We start from the raw sequence: 15,424 nt of genomic DNA, 5'->3' as shown, positions 1-15,424 counted from the left end.
GGAGAAAATACCCACTATTGTCCCCTTTTCAGGGTCTACATGCAACCTTTGGAAAACACATTCCTTTTCTTGTGCTGCTGGAGGAATTGCAATTCTCTCTCGTGTCAGCCCCTTCCATTTTCACTGGCAGGAGCAGTTCCAGCATCAGCTATTATTTCTATACTAGTAGCCCGGTGCACAAAAATTTGTGCACTGGAGGCGGGGGGGGGTGAGGGGGGTTTCCCTCAGTTACTAAACATTTATTGGCACAACACTGACCACATTTGGTGGTGGTGGTGGTCTTGTCAGAATGTGTTATATATTATGCAGATGAAAATCTATTTAAACAGATTTTTTGTAGATATTTTCAAAGATAGAAGAATTGTCCCTGTCAACTATTTTGGTTGATTCATATCTTCAGTAATTGTCATCGTTGCAAAGTTTTCAGTCCCCATATGGATTGCTGGATATAATAGGTCATGCGCTGTCCCAGTCCTTTGTAGCCTTTGTTATCGTAAGGACTCTTGTTTTCCATTTATATGTTTAAGTACCAACCTTACAGGCTTAAAAATGTAAGCTTTTAACACTGCTCTCTCTGTTCCGTATCCTTCCGATGAAACGTGCAGTTGGTTTGCAGCACAGGAGAGAAATTCAGAAGGGGAATATTGAAGTAATGACTGCAGTAGGAGAAGAGGGAACCTATTTCCCTGGCCACAGGTGCTGGCGCCCTGGACCATAGGACTGGCAGCTTCTCCGGGTGGCTGCAGCCTGGGACCTCGGGTGGGTGGCTTGTCCGTCTCCTGGGCTGCAGCCAGCCGCAGGTGCTGGCGCCTGGACCAAGGGTGGGCCGCTTCTTCTTCTGGTGGCTTCTTCTTCTTCTGTGCTTCCAGGGAGGGCAGTCAGTTATGTGTATATGTGTGTGCATGCAAACGTAGGCGTGTACACGTGTGTATGTGGAAATCTGCTGGGCAAGTCAAAACCATAGAAGAGTTGCCCCCTATCTCTTGAATCTTCCAGAGATATCCCCCACTTTTTTATTCTATCACTATTGGACATTCAGTATTTGCAGCCAGCCAGCCAGTAACTCATTCAGTGTCTATTTCTGACTTCTCCTTTCCCTGTCTGTCTTCCAACCCTTAATCATTATTTCCACCTGGATGCATCATATTTGCTCCCAATATGCTGCATAGAGAAGGAGTCAGGATGCTGTCTTCCCATGAATAGTACTCAGTAACAAACCAATTGCATTTTAGTTGGGCAGTGGCCCTACCCACCCTTCAAATCCCTTCCACCATGCATATCTGTTTCCCTTTTTGTTTGTTGGATTGTTTTGCTGCTCCTTCACCTCACCCCACCAACCTTGGATCGCAATGTAAAATTCTTTTACCATGTCAAGAAATTATTAAAAATACAGGTTCTTCTCCGATCTCTGGGGGCGGGGGAGCGGGGCGGGGAGCAGGGAGCAGGGAAGAGGCGGCTGCTGGCTTCTGAGATCTACGTGGCAGCACATAGGGGCCAGGACCCAGTCTCACGGGTTTTACCCACGCAGCTTGAAAGGTGCTCGCGATCTACGTGGCAGTCAGGACCCTGTCTCATGGGGTTTGCAGTTTGAAAGGTGCTCCCGATCTATGTGGCAGCCAGGACCCGGTCTCGGGGTTTTACTCATGCAGTTGGAAAGGTGCTCTCAATCTACGTGGGGGTCAGGACCGGGTCTCATGGGGTTTGCAGTTTGAAAGGTGCTGCGATCTACGTGGCAACCAGGACGAGGTCTCAGGGTTTTTACCCTCAAAGTTTGAAAGGTGCTCGTGATCTACGTGGTGGCCAGGACCTGGTCTCAGGGGGTTTTACCCACGCAGTTTGAACGGTGCTCGCGATCTACTTAGGGCTTAGTGCCGCTTCTTTCGTGCCCCTCAAGGCTTCTCCGATCACGGCTGGGGGTCGGGCAAAGGCTGCTTGGTTCTCAGATCATGGCTGGGGGGCTGCACCCTTTCTGCAAGGGGGTGAGGGTGCTTGGTGAAGACTTGTCCTCGAAGGAGGGTGTAGGGACCAAGCCCTAGGGCAGCAGTTCTCAACCTGTGGGTCGCGACCCCTTTGGGGGTCCAACGACCCTTTCACAGGGGTCGCCTAAGGCCATTGGAAAACACACATATAATTACATATTGTTTTTGTGATTAATCACTATGCTTTAATTATGTTCAATTTGTAACAATGAAAATTACATCCTGCATATCAGATATTTACATTATAATTCATAACAGTAGCAAAATTACAGTTATGAAGTTGCAACAAAAATAATTTTGTGGTTGGGGGTCACCACAACATGAGGAACTGTACTAAAGGTTCGTGGCATTAGGAAGGTCGAACCACTGCCTCAGGAGGATTAGGAGGGTGTCTTTAGCACACCTCAGAAGAAGCTCAGGGGTGAGAACTGGGGGAAAGCCCGAAGGTAATTTGGGCACGTTTGGGAGTTTGTAATAGAATAGAAGCGTGTGTCTAGAGTCTCAGAGACCCTGACATGCGTTGAAGAAAAAAAAATATCAGAAGTAAAATCATTATGACGACATAAGTAACTGTACAGACCTACCCCACAGCAGTCAAATCCCCGCAAATCAGAACATGAGCAACACCCACCTCCTTAACACTTCTGCACTCACACACGCACTATTGTCCACACCTATCCATGCCCAGCAATCACAGGCCCTAAGTGAAGACATAACCCAGGCCTCTCCTTGGCTTTCAGGTCCTAGAGATGAGAAAAGAGAACTGATCAGTGAGAGAAGCTGGGGCTGCTCACTGTATCTCTGCTCTGCCAGACTCAGAGAAGGAAGCCAGAAAGGACTAGGCAGTTATTTCTTTGGCACAAAACTTCACAGGCAGCAAAGAGTTTCATGGGCTTGAGTTAGTCTCAGGTTTAGATCCAAGTAGGAAAAAAGGGGAAAATGTGATCATTTAAATTATTTTTAAAAAGGGTGGGTGGGTGGAGGGAGGAGGACTTAAAACTTGATCCCTGTTCTCCCACCAGATGGCAGCATGACCATAAGCAGAATCAGTGAGGCCAAGCTGATACCATTTGACTGTGACTTCATTCAAACAGCATAGTTTGCTTTTATTTGAGCTCTGAAGAGAGGAGGCAAAACTTTCAGAGGAACAAGAGAGCCACATAAGCTCATTGCGTTAGTGTTTGGGGCAAGATTTTATCTGTTGGTTCACACAGCTTGTCTACAGCTCTGAAAGCTCCAGGGAGTGGCCCTACCCTACTCTTCCACCTTTATTTAGCCTTCTGAGATGGACAGGTCCTCGGCATTCAGTCAAATGTGAAGTATGAAAAATAATGTCAAAATAAAATGTTGTTTTCTGGACAGTGGGACTACTGAAATTCTGTTCTACTCCCAAATCCCTACTTTTTGACAGAAAGATTTAAAAATATATTTCAAATTCAGTAAGTGAAACACTGAACTAAATAAACTTTTAACATAAAAAAATATAAGCCTGGCCAGTGTGGCTCGGTGGTTGGGTGTCGACCTATGAGCCAGGAGGTCACGGCACATGCTGGGGTTGCGGGCTCAGTCCCTAGTTGAGAGAGTGCAGGAGGCAGCTCATCAGCGATTCTTTCTCATCACGTTTCTGTCTTTCTCCCTTTCCCTTTTTCTCTGAAATAAATTTTACATACACACACACACACACACACACACACACACACATATAGATAAATTATTTAATGTGGGATGTTTTGAGCATTTCTCCACTGATCCTATCAAGACAGTAATAGTACATAAAGCTATTGTCTGAGAGGATTGGTTTCCCCGTGTTCTTGGTAAATGGGCCAAGGAACGAGGCGTTAAGCCAGGGTAACATAGTGCATGAATGTAGAAGAACTGGCCAGTCTAAAGGAAACGGCTTTGGGTAGTCAATGGGTGGTATTTGGGAGGGGAAGAGAGAAATTTCCTGGTACAAACTTTATGTCCCTCTAGGCCAGCGGTTCTCAACCTGTGGGTCGCGACCCCTTTGGTGGTGGGACGATCCTTTCACAGGGGTCGCCTAAGACCATCCTGCATATCAGATATTTACATGACGATTCCTAACAGTAGCAACATGACAGTTATGAAGTAGCAACGAAAATAACTTTATGGTTGGGTCACAACATGAGGAACTGTATTTAAAGGGCCAGGAGGTTGAGAATCACTGCTCTAGGCATTTACACTGTCAAGCAACAGTTTACATCCATTCAACATAGGACAATCACAATTCCAAGAGCACTCCCAAATGACTCCTCATTGAACCATCAACTGGCCACCTTCACTTTCCAGTTGGACCTTCAGACTAAAGGAAGTCCAAATGCTGCAGAACTGATGGTGGAAACTTGAATGTTGGTAGAGGAAACTCTTCAGAGGTAACAAAAACAAGTAGTTCCCTTCTAGCCTGAGCTGCGCTTTGTTCCGGATTAGATCATTGGGATACTGAATTGAAAAATGGTTGGCCTGAGAGTATGACAGTGCCCCTAGGGATGCCTCCTTAATCTCTGTTTTGATAAAGAACAAAGAAGGCTGTGAATGAAGTCAGACACCAGTTATTGAATTATCTTGCACTGGTAGTTACAGAGATGTTTTGTAGTACCTGTTCCTGTTCTGTAGTGGAGTGATAGGGACCGAGACAGGGCTGGAAAGAAGCAGCCTGTCCCTTCTTATCCCAAAGTCCTTCAAGCATACTTGATCCGGGCAGGGCCACAACTACCCTCATTCTTCCACTCGGAAGATGGCGTGGTGGCCTTGGCTTCACCCATTTTCACATGTGATGTAGTCCTTTACTTTGATCTGCATGTTCTTGACTTTCAGAGTGGCCATGTGCAGCTTCTCCAGGAACTCTGGCATGCCACTGGGAACCATCCAACTAACAGTAGTGAGGAAACACAGTCTGGGGATTGTCACAAGTACTCAACTGAGTTGTGGGGATGGATAGCCATTTGGGATTCACATGATCCAACTCTTAAAAATTCCAGAGACTCCAGCACACTAGGGTGCTCCACAGCACGTGACACCAACACCAGCACAATGTTTTCCTGATCCACGCTGTACCACTAAACATAAACATAATCCCATGAGTACAGTGAGTAAGGAAAATGTGAAGAACCTCAAAACCACCAAAGACGTCCCTCTCAATCACTTCCAACCTGATTACCAGGGTATCCCACTTTTTTTCTGTACTCTGACCAGCTGAACATTGAAGAACTGCTGGGGTGTCACATCTGTGTAGGTTCTAAAAACTCTGTACTGAGAAAGATGGGTGCCTGTAATAGGGCACCACCACAGCTTCAAGTGTTTCTTATCCATCACCATTTCCCATGGTTCCTCTTTGCCCCCTGAATCTTCATTCCCTTCTGTTTGGGATTTTGGTTCTCCAGGGTGGCGCTCAACCTCAGGGCTCTGAAACATTTCCTCCAACAGTTTCATCTCATCAGTGGATCTCTGCAGCTCCTCCTCCTGGATCTGCTCTTTGTCTCACATGAAGATGCTTGCAATCTCCACAATCATTGCCCAGGCATGTACAGGCGGCCGAGGAGGATGCCGCAGGCACTATCTGAGTAGAGGCGACCATAGAGTTGCACCTTCTATGACTTCCTTCAATGTTTCTTTTTCCACATATTTGTCTAGTACTTCCCTGTCACTTTGTTCCTTAATTGTAGGTTACCATTATTTGGATCTTTGGCTTTATCTAGTGCTTCCTTGGCTTTTTCTCTAAATGGGATTATTCCCTCTTGCTCCTCTGACAATCTTCCCCTTTTTTTTCCTTAGTCTTTCCATTTTAATTCACCATGATTTCAGAAAAGGATGTGCAAATCTCCTCTGCAGGTGTGATCATCTAGGTTCCCTGAAAATTTCAGCAAGCAAAAAGTCTTTTCTTCCAGATATTTCATTTCAGCATTTTTCTATTAACTTTTGTTTTTCTTCTTGCTCTTGTTTAGCTCATAATTTCGCTTCCATTTTATTTTGTTTCCTTCATTATTTCTTGCAAAGTAATCTTTCTTGAAAAGTATTAGCAGATCTATGTCTTTGTACTTTTGTTTAGGTGTCTCCATAAGTTTTTTTTTTTTAGCAGATTCAATGCTGTCAAGCACAGCAGGTATTGATCCCTTAAATGTTGTGTGCCATGATCTTCTCATCTGAATATTTAGTGCTTGACCTTTAACTTGTAACTATTCTTTTATGTCATTAAGTGTTGTATCAGTAGGGAAGCCTTTACACAGATCTGTTTTTCTTTTTTCTTAAATAGATCTGTTTTACATCACGTTTATACTCATCAGTAACTTCAGGAAGGGGCTTGTCTGGAAATCTTTGGAGTTTAGTTTTATCGTCACTTATTTCCATGAGTTCTGCCTTTGATTTGTTCAATGTTTCTACTATTACAGTGAAGTCTGTTAGATGGTTTAACCGATTGAATTTGATCATTACTTCCAAAGGTCACCAGCCTTCATCCAGTTTGATTTATTCCTTTAACAATTTGTCCTGTGGCAAATTGAAGTCACAAAATAATACTCAATTTTATGACAGATTTTGTCCTCCAGAGCAGCCATTTTTCATCACCATTTTCGGCCATTGTGGCTAAACAGGTGGCTCCAAACTTCTGCCTTCAGCTCCATTGGAAGGCAGTGAAGGTAGGAAACTTTAAAAATGCGCACAGTGAGGATGTGGGCAGCTTCTGTCCAAAGACCCAACCAGGGACCCATCCCAGTGCAACCATTGGCCCACTTGGGTCCGGGCCACGTGCATGTGCGGAACCCCAGGCTCCAGCATTCCTCCCAGGGGACCCAGTGCGTCTGCCAGATGCAGCCCATTTTGACACAGGACCCTTTGTTACGTTTTTATTGCAGTATTAGAGTCAGTTTCTCAGCAAACCTCTCAAATGCTTCTCTTTTCAACTTGTTTTTGAACTAACCTTGTGAAAAGAAGACAATGGTAGCAGTTTTGTTTTTCATCTTTTCTGCCACAGCCACTCCGGAGCCGTAGTTTCAGTGGCTCTGTTTCTGGGCGGAGGACTAAGGGTGCCACCTCAGGGGCCAGTGCCTGGCAGCAGGAAGGGCTGTGAACCTAGCCCAGTTCATGCAGTTCCCTCCTTCATATTTTCTATGTTTAGTTAAAGATGCTAGAACACCAGCCTTGTTCCTAGCTGAGAAGTCACCGTGTGTCACAGTCTACTGTCTTGGGCTAGCAGGAAGTCCAAAGTGGAAGGTCTCCTGCAGTTCTTGCTACGATGACCTAACTTTGAATTCCTCTGCAGTGTATTCGATGGGAATTTGTTCACTCTGTCTGCAATTGTGTGATTGTTGAGCTTGCCTTCATGGGCATGAAGAGAAAGTTGTTTTTTTCTATGTATGAAAATTGGCTTCGGTATCTGTTCTTTCTATGTATGGGAAGCAATCTCAGGAAGTTCCCATAGTGACATGGTTGCTCTTAAAGAACCTATCCTGTGATCACTTCCAAGAAATTAGCAACCCAATTTAGAGTTAATATCCCCAACTCCTGATTATTGAAAAATTTTCTCCTACTTGCAGTTGACCCCTACTGTTTATTGGGCCTGTGTCAACAGGAGAGGTATTTAATCTTATTTTCTCTCCGAGCCTGACTTTCTTCTAGTGTAGGTGGGAGATATTTCATGACCCTCACTATGTGTGAGATGAAATGAGATGATAAATATGTAGCCTTGGTACAGCTCTTGGTATTAAACACCTGTTAACATAAGACATTCATACCTGTGAAGAATTTTTGTGAGTTTATCTAAGCCAAAACTGTCGACAGTTGCCGGGGAGCAAAATCTCAGTGAATTGAGATAATACTCCAGAGCCTGGGTGTTTTGTACCTTATTTTATTATACCTTACAATCAATCAAGAAAGGAGACGTTTGTGGGTTACGTGAAATCTATTGGTGATAGGTTAGGGAGGCAGGAGAAAGCAAAGCGGGGAAACCTCTGGGATAAAAAGTTAAATGATAGACATACTTCTTTTACATAGGTTGGTATAGGATGGTTAGCAGTCAACAGTTAACTCATAACCTTGAGGGGATTTGTGGTCTCTGTAGAGTGGTGCCTATGCTTTGAGGAGTCTGGACAAAGGAAAATTACTTTTGATATTCCAATGATATGTTATCATAGATGTAAAAAGACAATAGACAGACTCAGTTGAGGTAAAGATTGACCTTTGTCAGGGAAAATACTGGCTTAGGACATGACTACTCACCATAAGCTTCTCTTAGTTAAAAATATTTTAATTTCAGACCTATTTCCGTGATTGCTTTAGGCCTCTGAGTTTGCAAGGCTGCCATGCAGGCCTTCCCTGAGCTAGTCAGGTTAGCATGTGGCTCCTTTTTGTCCAGGTAGCACAGCCGCCTTCCTTGTAGGTTTGGGGTCTTGACCCACGTCAGAGAAACACTGCATACTTCATAAATATAACTAGACAGAATGAGTGAAAATAGAAGTGGTGAAAAACAGAGAAAGGGAATTTGTGGAGTGAAGTGGAGAAAAGAAGAGGAAAGAGGAGATGGGTAAGAATACCAGGAAGGTTGTGATGGGGTAAAGTGGGGAAAAGCCAGTGTCTTTTCTCATCCATATAGTAGTCAAGGAGAATGCAGACCTTCCACATCTGGGACTGCTTTCATTTCTCTCTAGGCCTGAGTCCTCCCGATTGTTGTTAGAGAGAATTTATATATTGGAATAGCTCCAGCATGATACTGTCCCTGCACTTTCAAACCTGGGTATTTAGACTTGGGGATTTTCTGAGGCAGCCTGTTCTGTATATTTAAAAGCCACATACAGTGTCTTGGTATTTGTCGGCTGTCTGTGTCACTGCAGCTTCTGGCACCTAGTCAAACTAGGTCTATCATTGTGGGGAGCCCTTCATGTGGTGCACCGGCGCCTCCATAACCACGCGAGCACAGACATACGTTCTTTGGTCCAGTGTGGGTACTCCCGCCGCCAGGCAGTTACAGTCCCTGGCTGGACACCCCTGCTAGACTGGGCTTGGCCTTGCGAGAGTTGCCCCGCCCTCCCTCACAGCCTTCCCCCTCCCCCCTCTAGAGATTCCAGGCTGCCCTGACACCCACCCTCACTGCACCCCCACCTCTAAGCCCTGCCACGTGGCCTGCTGGCCCCTGCCCACTGTTGCGCCTGCGCCTTGGGGCAACCAGCCTGGCACTCAGCCCAACTCAGCAGTTTTTCTGGAGTGGCCAGTGGCTGGCCTGTCCAGTGACTGACTGACGCCTCAAGCGCTCCCGTCTGCACGGTTTCCAAGCCCACCTCTTCCAAAAAGGATCAACATCGCAAGCACACCATCCTCCTTAACAAAGTGAAACTAACCTATCTGCCTTTGAACGCTTGCATTTAATACTTCTAACAGGTTTTTCCTTGAAGTGATCTGTGTGACAGTTCCATGACTACCCCCTCTAGTTGCAGATCTTTTAAGTCCTGAGAAACTGGGGAGAAGAAAAGTCTAATCATTTATTCTCCAGCAAGCAAGGGCAGCCAGGCACTTAGGTGACCTAAGCCTGTCTCAAGGTTCCTTTTCTCTCTTTTTTTCCATCAAGATTTGAAAAGTTCCCAGAGGACCAGACTTTGTCCCAGCACATTATTGTTCCATTTTATGAGAATTATCCCATCACATTACAGGGGCCAGAATCCCTTTTATCCTCCTGTGAGCTCTTGTCATGTTTCTGAATCCCGCAGGAGTCTAATATTAGACTGCCAGCTTCCTGGGATCTAGCTCGATGTCGACTTCATCTTTGCTGCCCAAGGCACCTGGTACATGGTATTTGCTACTGTAAGCACTTGATTTTATAAGGAACACCTACTACTCCCCACAGCCTGTCTCAGTGTCAAGCTGTTTTCATGTATTATGTCCTTGCACCTGCGAGGACCCTTCGAGGCAGAGAGGAAACCTGCCCTGGTCACACTTGTCCTCATCCTGGCCCTTTCCGCTCTATGCCCCGCCCTCACAGCAACGTGCGCATGCGCCCTGGGGCAGACCGCAATGCGCATGCCTAGGCTGCGGCCAGCCGGAAGTCTAAGTGGTGGGAGCCCCGTTCATGGCTTCGACTGTGCCGGGTCTCCCGCTCTCCTGCCCTCTCTTCTGCCGGCTCTCAGCATTGTCTTTGGCCCTGCTCGCCCTTCTAGGCCCATCTCTTCCAACAAGCGTCCTTGAAGACTGGCCTGCGGCCATTACAGGAGCCGGGCCTGCCGCCCCTACAGATGAGGGGGTTTGCACTCAGCCTGTTTTACATCCTCTCATCCTTCCCACGCCCTCTCCTAAAGAGCCTCGCTGCAGCACACCAGCCTGCCTCCTCCCCAAAGGTGAAGTGAACCCTCTGCCTCTGACATGTGTGCCTTTTATACCTTTAGCATTTCTTTTCCTTTTCCTGGCGCCGAGCTGGGTGAACAGTGCCCTGACTTCCCGCACCGGCCGCAGCCCTTTTAAGTCCTGGGAAAACTTGGAGAAAAGTCTAACCTGAAAAGCGATATCTTAAGACAATTTATTCTCTTCCAGCAGGAAAGGAACTTTTCCAGCCGGGAAGCCACAGCTTGGTGACTTAACACTGTCTGCCTTAAGGTACGTCTTATTTTTTAAAATCAGCACTTGGTACGTTCCCAGAACTTACCTTCTCTCCCATCACAGTGTTGGTCCATCTTCCGACAATTACCCCATTACTCACCCATTTGCTAGAATGGCGGGGGAGAACGAGGGCAGGGCGGGAGAGGTGACACCCAGCACCCACCGAAAAGATGGGGACCATGGGCAGTTTTGTTGTCCCCAGGACCCCTCCTATCTTCCTGAGCCCCTGTCATCTTTCTGAATCCCACAGAAGCGATCCTAACTGTTTGACTTTTCTCTGTTAGATTGTCAGCTACCTGGGGTCGAAGTCGATGTCAAACTCATCTGATTCCCAAGGCTCCTGGCACATGGGATTTGCTATTGTAAGTACTTGGTTTTGTAAATAACACCTAATCAAGTTCCCAACAGCCTGTCCCGGTTTCAGTTACTTTCACATACTCTATCTTTGGTCCTGTGACAGCCCTTTGAGGCAGATAGGAACCTGCCCTTTCCCAACTCATCCCTCACCCCAGTCCTGTCCATTGTAAGTTGTGCTTTCTGTTCCCTGACCCCTGTTTTCTGTGGGTAAAGGAAGAAAAATATGAAGCCACCTCCCTTTGCCAGGAAGGGGAGAGCGTGTCCTTACACATAGCATTGTCTGGCACGTCTTCAGTTTCCGGGGGCGAGTAGATAGCAGTCCTCTGATCAGGGAGCTCTCGCTGCTCCCATTCTCCTTCCCTGGCCTCCTGTTCCACATGCAAGGGGAGTGGGGCACTGGGGGTTCGGGGCTGAGTCCCAGGGATGCTAGATCCAGATCCCTGACCAGTCCTACCCTTGTTAAGCCTGGCCAGGCAGGGTCGCAGCCTCAGGTCCCCTGCCCGGGCGCTGGGTGGGGGGTGTAGCCTGAGGTTCCCTGGTCCGAGATGGAGGGTGTGCCTTGAGATCCCCCATCAAGCCCCGCTGGGTCGGGGGTGTGGTTGAGATTCCCCATCCAGCCCCACTGGGCAGGGGATGCAGCCTCAGGTTCCCCTGTCGTGCTCCAGGAGACGGGCACAGCCTAAGGTCCCCCTTCAAGCCCTGCTGGGCAGAGGGGCGAGGCCTGAGGTCCCCTGGCCTGGTTTTGGGGCCTGCGGTGTGGCCTGAGGTCCCCACCAAGCCCCGCCGGGTGGGGGTTGCGGCCTGCGGTCCCCCTATCAAGCTCTACCAGGTTGGGGGCGCACCTTCAGGTCCCACGCCAAGCACTGCCAGGCGGGGTGCCAAGCCTTTGGTCCCCTGGCCTGGTGCAGGGGCTGGGGTCACGTCCTGAGGTCCCCCGTCAAGCCCCGCTGGGTGGGGGTGTGTGGCCTGAGGTCCCCGTGTCAAGCCCTGCTTGGGTGGGGAGGTGTGGCCTGAGGTTACCTATGAAGCCGTGCTGGGTGGGGGGCACAGCCTGAGGTCCCCTGGCCTGCTACCAGGGCGGGGGCAGTGGCCTGAGGTCCCCTATCAAGCCCCATGGTGGAGGGGGGAGGGAGAGGAGGGGTGAAGCCTCAGGTCCCTGCTGATGGCTCATTAAGGCTCATTACGGGAACTCGGCCTCTGCTGTGGGCGCCTTCATCTTTGTGGCAGAGTGATGGTCAATTTGCATATTCCCTATATATTATATAGGATTTGCCTGTTGCAGACATTTCATATAAATGAAATCAAACAATATGTGTCCTATTGTGTCTGGCTTCTTTCACTTAACTATAATGTTTGCAAAGTTCATTTATGTTGTAGTATATATTGGGACTTCATTCTTTTTATTGTGATGAATATACATAATACTATTGTAGCCATTTTTTTAAAAATATATTTTACTGATTTTTTACAGAGAGGAAGGGAGAGAGATAGTCAGAAACATCGATGAGAGAGAAACATTGATCAGCTGCCTCCCGCACATCCCCCACTGGAGATGTGCCCGCAACCCAGGTACATGCCCTTGACCGGAATCGAACCTGGGACCTTTCAGTCCGCAGGCCCATGCTCTATCCACTGAGCCAAACCGGTTTGGGCTATTTTAGCCATTTTTAAGTGTATAGTCAAGTGGCATTAAGTACATTCACATTATTGTGCAGTCATCAGCATCATCTTCCCCCAGAATTTTCATCTTCCCAAACTGAAACTAGAGCCTCTAAACCAGCGGTTCTTAACCTGTGGGTCGCGACCCCTTTGAGGGTCAAACGACCCTTTCACAGGGTCGCCTAAGACCATTGGAAAACACATGCAGAATTACATATTGTTTTTGTGATTAATCACTATGCTTTAATTATATTCAATTTGTAACAGTGAAATTGGGGGTCACCACAGCATGAGGAACTATCAAAGGGTCGCAGCATTAGGAAGGTCGCCGCAAATAGAACCACTGCTCTACACAATAACTCCCCAGTCGCCCCTCCTCCCAGCCCGTGGAAACCCCCATTGTACTTTTTGTCTCTGAATTTTACTACTCTAAGTGCCTCTTATAAGGAGAATCATACAATATTTGTCCTTTTGTGTCTGTCTTCTTTCACATAAACTTAATAGTTTTTTTTTTTAACGGGGTCATTATTTATTTTTCAATGTATGTATTCTTTATTGATTTCAGAGAGGAAGGGAGAGGGAGATAGAAACATCAGTGATGAGAGAAAATCATTGATAGGCTGCCTGCTGCAAGCCCCATACTGGGGATCGAGCCTGCAACCCAGGCATGTGCCCTTGGCCAAAATTGAACCCGGGACCCTTCAGGCCGCAGCTGACACTCTTATCTACTAAGCCAAATGGGCTAGGGCTAAGCCTAATAGTTTTTATTTTTATAATTAAAAAAGTGTTTTTTAGGCTTAATAGTTTTAAGGTTCATCCATGTTGTGGCAGGTATTGGATCAACCTTGAAACTATTAAGCCACTCCTTTTAAAAAAATATATTTTTTTATTGATTTTAGAGGGGAAGGGAGAGAGAGAGCGAGAAAAACGGCAATGATGAGAGGGAATCATTGACCGGCTGCCTCCTGAATGCCCCAAACTGGGGATCGAGCTTGTAACTCGGACATGTGTTCTGACCAGGAATCAACCGTGACCTTCTGGTTCATAGGTCAACACTCAACCACTGAGCCAAGTGGGCTGGGCAAAGCCACTCCTTTTTTATGGCTGAATAATATCCCATTGTGTGGCTATACCAGTGTTTACAAATTAATAAATTGATGGATATTCAGGTTGATTATACTTTTAGACTTATATGATTAATGATATTACGAATATTCACATACAAGTTTTTAAAAAATATATCTTTATTCTTGAAAGTATGAAAGAAGTCCTCCTTTTTTCCCCATTGACCTCCTCTATCGCCCCCTTCCCCCAGGCCTTCACCACACTAATGTCTGTGTCCATGGGTTATGCATATGTACATATAACTTCTTTGGTTAATCTGTCCACCTCCTCCCCACCTTCCCTCTGAGATTCATCATTCTGTCTCATGCTTCCGTGTCTCTGGATCTATTTTGTTTGTAAGTTTATTTTTATTTCTTCATAAATCTCTATTGTTAAAAGTATTACATAGGTCTCCCTCATTCCCCCATTGACCCCCCTCCAGCCAGCCCCTGCCCCCTGCCCCAGGCCTTCACTACCTATTGTCTGTGTCCAAGGGATATGCATATATGTATACAAAGTCTTTGGTTGGTTACCTCCCACGCCTTCCCTCTGAGATTCCACACTCTGTTCCATGCTTGCATGTCTCTGGATCCACTCAGATTATCAGTGTATTTTGTTCATTAGATTCCACTTATGAGTGAGATCATATGGTACTTGTCTTACTCTGACGGACTTATTTCACTTAGCATACAGAATACTCTTCAGGTCTATCTGCTATCTCAAAGGGTGAGAGATCCTTCTTTTCTACAGCTTCATTGTATTCTATTGTATAAATGTACCACAGCTGTAAAAACAACTGCATTCATATTAGGATATATTCCTCCAAGAGGAATCATTGGATCAGATGGCAGTTTCAGTTTTAATTTTTTTGAGGCAACTCCAAACTGTTTTCCACAGTGGCTGCACCAGTTTTCATTCCCACCAGCAGTGTGCGAGGGTTCTCTTTTCTCCACATCCTCGCCATGGCTTGTCATTTGTTGATGGCGGCCATTCAGACAGGTGTAAGATGATACCTCATGGTGGTTTTAAATTGCATCTCTTTGAGGATTAGTGACTTTGAGCATTTTGTCATATGTCTCTTGGCCATCTGTATATTCACTTTGGAGAAGTGTTTACTTAGGTTCTCTGTCCATTTTTTAATTGGATTGTCTTTCATTTGTTAAGTTGTATGAGTTCTTTATATATTTTGTAAATTAACCTCTTACTAGATGTATCATTGAAAAATACGTTCTCCCATATATAGTGGGCTCCCTTTTCATTTTGTTGATAACTTGTTTTATTTTGAATTTGTTTTTATTGATTTCAGGGAGGAACGGAGAGGGAGAGAGATATAGAAACATCACTGATGAGAGAGAATCGTTGATCGGCTGCCTCCTGTTAGGATCAGGGATCGAGCCCACAACCTGGGCATATGCCCTGACTTGGAATTGAATTGTGATCTCCTGGTTCATACGTCGACGCTCAGCCACTGAGCCACCATGGCCGGGATGTTGATGTGGGTTTTTTTTGTTTGTTTGTTTTTACCTGTGCAGAAGCTTTTTATTTTGGTGTAGTCCCATTTGTTTATTTTCTCGTTATTTTCCCTTGCCCTAGGAAATGTACCGGCAGACATATTGCTATGAGAAATGTCTGAGATTTTGCTGTATGGTCTCTTCTAAGATTTTTATAGAGTCATGTCTTACATTTAAGTCTTTCATGCATTTGGAGCTTATTCTTTTTAAAAACCTTTATTT

General features: G+C 46.1%; 2 pseudogenes across 2 annotated transcripts; both read right to left on the bottom strand.

Moving 5' to 3' along the window:
- Nucleotides 1–4,675: 4,675 nt before the first annotated feature.
- Nucleotides 4,676–5,456, bottom strand: LOC308511130 (stAR-related lipid transfer protein 7, mitochondrial-like; annotated as a pseudogene). Its single transcript has one exon. The product of its transcript is annotated as an stAR-related lipid transfer protein 7, mitochondrial-like (transcript).
- Nucleotides 5,457–5,623: 167 nt separating this feature from the next.
- On the bottom strand, nt 5,624–6,570 carry LOC308511497 (lupus La protein homolog; annotated as a pseudogene). Its single transcript has one exon. The product of its transcript is annotated as a lupus La protein homolog (transcript).
- Nucleotides 6,571–15,424: the final 8,854 nt, after the last annotated feature.

The sequence above is a fragment of the Myotis nattereri genome (genome assembly GCF_964212035.1).
Source record: "Myotis nattereri genome assembly, chromosome: X".
Classification (NCBI taxonomy): domain Eukaryota; kingdom Metazoa; phylum Chordata; class Mammalia; order Chiroptera; family Vespertilionidae; genus Myotis; species Myotis nattereri.
The sequence above is the reverse complement of the archived record's forward strand: the minus strand, read 5'-3'. Positions and strand labels throughout refer to the sequence as shown.